Raw genomic sequence first — 7,253 nt, 5'->3', positions numbered from 1 at the left:
AAATAAAATCCCTTCAGCTTCTAATGAGCGGTGAGCGGCCGACAGTTGTGCTTGATAAGCGTAAAACCGTAACGAATCCACAGACCGAGGAAGACCTTTCTCGGAGACGGGGTAATTAAACAGTCCTGGCAACAGTCGAAGCGTATTAATCATTTAATTTACTCCTTTTCACGGCACAGACATTGCACGGCCGCAGGACTTTTCATTCATTCCCGGGGGCACTTGTCGACGAGAGCATTAACACCGCTGTACTGCTCCAACTCCTGGTGGTACTTGGTTTCCCTGGGAATCCCATTCACGTGTCCTTGCAACCCTTTCGTGTCTTTGGCCCGTGCTTAATTCGTTCGGGCATGAAATTTCCGCGTGCGTAGCCTCCTAGCCGCTCCTTTTCTTGCCTCGTCTTCTTCCTTTCTGCCTGTTGTTGCTTCATTAAAATAAATTTAAATAAACTACGCTGATTATGAAAGTGCCGTTGGTTGGGAAAACTTTTGCTTAAGCAGCACAACACGAAGGGTCCTCGTCAAGGTCGCTGGCGGTGAAGTTTTAGAAACTTCATTTGTTTAAATGATATGACTGGCTGGCTGCTCAGTTTGGTAATAAGTATAATTTTAAAGACTTTTTAGGGCTTTCCCTTCTCAAAAGTCGCTGAAAATAATTTAAACATTTGTGCCAAATGATTTGTCTGCCAAGTCAATTTATTAATTAGTATAATTTAAAACATTTGCCCCTCCTCTAACGCTGTGCCAGTAACAACCCTCTGAAATAAAAAAAAATAAAAAAGCGAAACCGTAAAACGCCTAAAATGCGGCAATACAAAATCGATGACAAATTGCGGACACGTTACGCGTAGTTGAGCCCAAGACGAGTTGAGCTCGTTGCGGATCTCCGGGTTTTCGGGTTTGGCGTGACTGCTAAATACGCTGACAATGCTGCACCCTCATCCTCAACCTCGCCAGAGACAAAGGCAACAGCAACAGCAACAACAACAACACCAGCCACCCCACAATGGGCGAAAGTCAGCCCGGCAGGCAGGCAGGCAGGCTATATCAATGGGCAAATTAAAATAACAACCTAATCATCGTTTTAAGACCGCGAGAAAAAGGCGACACGAGGGTGGCAAGTCCTTTTTGCTCGGCTCTGGCAGCGGCACTTTTGGGTGGCTGCACTGCATTGCTGCTAAATGAAACGCAAAGGCCTTTTTGTCAACGCTACAGAGAGAGAAAATATGGGTGAGATCTCTTAATAAAAGGAAAATATCAAAGGTTTAATGATAACGAAGGGTGTCTAGAAGTTTCCTTTCATTCTGAAAAATATTTAAAAATAAATTCCTTTCCCTTCTGTACTCTTATTTTCTCCATGTGCTCTGCACTCCCACCCCCCTTGGCGCATTGCCGGCGTATTTGAACATCCCTTTTTCCTCTTCTGTCATTTTTATGTTCCGGCGTTTGTTCCGCCTTCTGTTCCTGTTTCACTTCCCGTTCTCGTCTGGGCGAGACAATTGCCCAAAAGTGTTGGAAGTCAAACGCAACTGACCCGCCACTAATGCGTCCGCTTCAGCTTCTTTGCTTCTTTGGTCCTGCCCGCCATAGCAGTGCAGTGCAAAGGATCAGCGGCGGTAGAAGGAGCAGCCTCCTTACCATCAGAGACGTCGAATTGCTCCCTTGTGACAGGCCAATATAATGCGCCACGGGGTGATGGCCTGTCCAAAATAGCAAAGGGGGAGGTAGAAACTACATATCTAGAGGCAGAGAGAGGGGTAGTGGGTGGCAGGCAGGCTGGCAGTGGGGTGCTGTGAGGCTCAGCGATTGCACAACAGATTGCCGCACTCATATCAGGTTGCACGTTGAACGTAGTGAAGTCGCACTCCCTGCTTGTCTCTCACTGATACGTATGATGGATCGCCTTAAATACCTTTAAATTAAAACGACGCTCAAAGCGAAATGAGTTGTGGGAGTTGGCCAGACCGATTGCCGCAGGGGTGGCGCAGCGGGAGGTGTCCTTGGAAGGGGGCGGTATGGTGTTACCCGGCCAAGGTGGAACCAATGCTCGATTTAAATGCCTTTTAATTGAACGCTGCATGGGGCTTTTTATCATTATTGTAAGTACTAAAAGCAGACAGGTTGGTTGTTCTTTGACTTGAAAAATCAGGATTTAAGTTCTGGAAAAATCAGGATTAAAGTTCTAATTATATAGAGAGAGTTTCTTAAATGAAAATCTGCCTAGAAAACCTTTTAAAAATCCTTAAAAAATCTTTTTAACACCTTAGTTTATTGCCCTCTCAAACTAACTCAGTGCGAACTAGTTCTTAAAATTTATGCAGCCACACCATAACAGCCCGTAGAGGAACTCTATCACTCATAAATATATATCCGACTGGCCTAAGCCTGTCAATGCCTGTTCCGTCTGCAAGTTTTCTCTCTTTTTTCCCGTTCTGACACTAATCAGATTAGTATCGCCAACGCCAATGGCATTATGCATACGTACTCGTATAATTCTTCTGTTCCGTACCTCGATTCTTGTTGCATCAAATTGCAAGCCACCCACACGGATACGCTTAGCCAGAGACAGGGGGGGGTAAAGGAAAAGCTGGCAGAAAAGCCACAGCCCACAGCCCACAGCCCACAGTCAAACTTGACATGCACACTTCGGTATGTAACGGACGTTGTAGTTTGGGCTGCGGCGGATTCAAGTTTTGGCCTGGGCTTCGTTTCCAGTGGGTGCAAGCGGGCAAGGAAAGGGGGTGGTGGGGTGTTCGTTTCGGTGGGTATTGAATGACTGCTCTCTGACTGACTGTTTGACAGACACTGATGTTGATGAATATCAAGTGAATCCTTTTGTGACATCAGGAAAAAAGGCCTCCCGCTGGGCCAGCTCTGGGGTCACTCCGCTCTCTCTCTTCTTTTTGTATATTTTCAGCGTTTGGGTTCTAGAGGCCTTACACGGAGAGGAAAAAGGGTTGCTTAGAGCAATAAATTTATATTCTGTATATCAGAAATGTTTGATTCGTAAGCCAAAACTTCATGAAACCAAAGAGTTGAGCAAGAAAATGAACAAAGTTAAATTTATTCGAAAAGGCTAGTTAAGTTCTCTTTTTTAACCATTTTATTAGCTTTTTTATATTTAATCTTAAATAATATTAATATTTCATATGAAAATAAAAAGATTTTCCTTATTTGGAAGTCTCATTTTCCCACCATGTACCACCTTTAAAGCTTGTTGCCAGCGAAAGTGACAGTCAGGCCAAAGAGACACATCCAGTAGAAAACTGAGAGTTGAGGGCGGCGACCATCGCTGGGACTTACTTAGCCCCCCCTTGTAAAACTGCTCAGATTGAAAAACGCAAAAGTTGAGATACGAGCGGACCGGGCCAGATTGATTGCGACTGATAAAGGCCAAAAGACCAGGCGGGCAAGTGTATGAAAAACCAAAAAAAAAAAAGAAAAGGAACACTCCGCCGAGGGTGAGCCCAGGGCTTGAGGTTACCAACAGCGTAAAAAGATGGCAGATAAGTCAGAGAACAGGACGGGATGAGGTCGAGGATAAGGACAAGGATGTGGATGTGGATGAGGTCGAGCTGCAAAGCCAGTATCCCTAATAGACAGCGGAATTATGAAAGTGTTGGCGTAGAACAAATCGAATTAGACATCGCGTGAAAGTTGATGTCATGCCCAGCTAGGGATGCTTTTCAGGATTAGTAAAGGGGGTTTATGTTTTTTTGTGATCGGAAAACGATTTTGGAAAGATGTTAGAATGTGTCATATACTATACATATGATATGAAGGTTTTCTTTAAGATATAGAACCAAAGCATACTGAAGACCGTAGACGTATGACTCTGAATGGCCTAGCTTTAAGTTAGTGGGTAGAATAAGTCCTACTATGATAGACTTATCTATATAATATGCAAATAATATCGTTCACTAACATTCATAGAAATTGTCTATCCTTCATAAGATCTTACAACAAATCGGCTTTTGTTTTTTCCTCCTACTTTGTCCATAAAAAAACCGAAAAAAATCGAAAAAATCCGCCATTAACAAGGGTAAAACAGCAGGGCCAACGTAGCCTGTTCTGGGCGATGAGTTGGTGGTGGACCCATAGGTCCACTCATCCTCCCGAGAGCATCTCTGCCATTAGTGCGTGTGATTTCCATTTCATTTCGCTTCGTGACAGTTGGCAACTCCAACAGATTAAAGGCATTTCCCATCCAGCACGCAATTCGCCTGAATTATTGTTGTCAGCAGCCAACAGCCAACAGGGAACAGCCAGGAACCAGCAACCAGAAATGGGCAACAAACCAAGCGGGGCATTGGGATGGCCAGGCCAGCAGTTCCTGAGTTCGACGGGGCCAAAAATGAGCACCAGGACCAGGACAACGCAGGACCAAGAATGGCGTCGCGACATGCGTCGATGATACGCAAATGCAAACAAACAACGAGGCGAGGCAAGGAGTGAGTGAAACAAAGCGGAGGACATAATGCCATGCACATTGAGTGCCATTCGCAGGATGGGTGGGGGTATTATGGAGTAGGAGCAGGGGTATGCGAGGAGGGTTTAAGGCATATGCAAAAGCGTGAGGCAGCAACCAGCCTGAATCCTCTTGCCATTCCCATACTCGCTACCTATCTGTCACTATAGCGAAATCAGCTGTGAAAATTTTGAAATTTTTCCACGAGGATTTTCGCGACTTTTTGCGTATTTTGCATCAATTTTTATCAGTTGGCATTGCCAGGGGGGAGCCTTGCTTGCTGGCTGGTTATTGAGGGTTGTGAGAGGTGCCTGTAGATGGTGGTTAAAGGGGTAAGGGGTGGACCCAAGGTGGTCTTAATGGCATGGAAACTGCGTAAGTGGCAAAAAGCGCTACAAATGGCAAACGAGGATGATGTTGGAAAGGATTTCTCGAGAAAAAGTAACAGGATGTGCTTCAGTATGGAAGAAAGACCATTGTGTATATAGGAGAAAGGTTCTTCAGAGAGATATAGGCTTATATATGGGAAATATATCAAAGTTTTTGGGAAGGAAAGATTAGGCAGAAAAGTTAAGTAACAATATTGCTTCTTAACGTTTATAAGGCCAAGTTATTGGTATAAGCACTTACTAAAAAAGATTTTTAAACTCTTTTCTAAGCTCTTAATGAATGTTAAGACTTCAAACCAAACACTTTATCTAAAAGCAATCTAATCTTTCCCTTAAAACCTCATCGGTAATCTGCAAAATGTTTTCATTTCAAAGCTCCTGATTATCGCAACTTGCGCTGCTGCTGCTGTTCCTTTTCCCATCCAACAACACTTCCGCTTTTCTTCCATTTTCGTTTTCGTTTTTCAATGGCAGTAATACAATAAAACTAATATCAACACTTGATTAACCCAAATGAGGGCAATCATCGCGCTCTAATGAACCAAACCGGACCAAACGCACGCTCGGCACAAGGCCAACCACCACCCAAAAGCTGGAATATAAAGTCCAACCCATAAACCACCCACCCACCGGGGCAAAATATTTTGGGCAACGCCTTTCGCCAAAGAGAGTTAACCCTTTGGTGCCCTGCACAGTACATTTGCGTGTGAAAGTGCCGATATTTGTTGCTGCCTGCAATGAGTTTTCCTGGTTATGTCGCCAACATCCCAAACATCCTGGCATCCTCCTTGTACCTCGTTTGCCTTTAATCACGTGGAAAGGCGAGAAAAGCGGCGCTTAGTGTTTGCCAAAAGCTTGAGCGCGTGCAGAAGGGTTGCTTTTCGAAGGCCTGGTCTGATTCGGCTGGGTGTGCTTATCATTAATCATTAATAATGAAAACGGCGGTGTTAAATCTTGTAGATGTTCCATGCCAAATGCTGGTATTTGCTGGTATTCAAAGGGTTTCCTCTCTCTATATATATATATATTTGTGGCAGAGGGTTGCATTATGGAAGGACTCGGTGAAGTACCTGTTAATGGGCACTCGAAGCAAGTGAGAGTGTGTAATTTGACCCGGGGCTATAAGTTACCCAGTTTCGTATAAGCGGCACTTCAAAAAAGCACAAATTGCATAACAGCGAAGGCACTAAAGAATCAACCATTGTCAGCGGTATGTCAAAAATAGGTTTTGATACTACACTGAGGGAAAATGGGCATGGAAAAGGTAGAAATTTTCCCTTTTATCAAAGAACTTGAGATCAAAAACAGGTTTGCTTAAGAACCTTTCACTGGAACTAAGCTAGAGGTTTTCTTTTTCATCTAAAAATGTTTTTGGAAAACACTTTTCTATTCACTTTTATTGCCAGTGCATCTCTCTTCTCACTTCTCAACTTTTTTCTGCACTTTCAAATTGAAAATCCTGCGGGATTTGGCCAGATATCCTCACACATTTTGACGCCCAAATGAGTCTTAATGTGTTTTTCACACCAACGAAAAAGGCGGAAACAAAAAACAAGGCAGGCAGAGGCAACGACAGCGGCCAGCAAGCGAGCAGTTTGAAAATTTTCAGCAAATTTCATGGCAAAGCTGGACATGCAGCAGGACCTCTAACAGGACCTGCTGTGGGAGGCGTCGTAGCGGCAAATTCAATTTAGCATTTTTAAGTGCGTTCGCCTTTGATCAGCGACAATCGAATTTCGCAGCAAATAAAATGTGGCACGTCGGGAGGGAATAGTCAGTCGACGTTCCACTGTCAGGAAAAAATAAAAGCCAACTGATTACACTTGCCGTTTGATCAGGAACAGAACCAGCGACAGCTGTAGCTTTAGTTAAGGCCCCCCCCATCCAAAAACCAGTCCATGGCCATTCATAAATATTCAATTGTGGGTCCCCAAATTCGAGCCGGGCCTGGCCAGGCCTGCCCTCATAATCAGAATCGAAATCAGAGGCGTACTCAAACTTCTGCGACCATAATTGCGAGAATATCTGGCCACTAGCCATGGTTATGAAATCCATCAAGGGCTTTTGTCAATAGTAGAGTAGAGAGAGAGACACACGGCTCATTGGCTGTATTTAGCCGCGGGCCAAGAATCCCGCACAGATGCTCTCTCTTGACGAGAATTGAAATTCGACAACGACAACGACAATGACATCGACATCCACAGCGACCCAAAAGTGTTGGTAATTTTGTGAAACTACTGCGGCAATCGTAGCAAGATGCAGGCAATCCTCTCAGAAACACTACGTGTGTGTGAGTGTGTGTGTGTGTGGCAATTACCAGGAGTGGCTAGCTCTGATCCTGGGCTCTCGAGGTCCTGGATTCTATTGGTTCCTGCCTGGGGCTATCAAATAAATTTG

Source organism: Drosophila eugracilis, unplaced genomic scaffold, assembly GCF_018153835.1.
Source record: "Drosophila eugracilis isolate 14026-0451.02 unplaced genomic scaffold, ASM1815383v1 contig_2154, whole genome shotgun sequence".
Taxonomy (NCBI): domain Eukaryota; kingdom Metazoa; phylum Arthropoda; class Insecta; order Diptera; family Drosophilidae; genus Drosophila; species Drosophila eugracilis.
The sequence above is the reverse complement of the archived record's forward strand: the minus strand, read 5'-3'. Positions refer to the sequence as shown.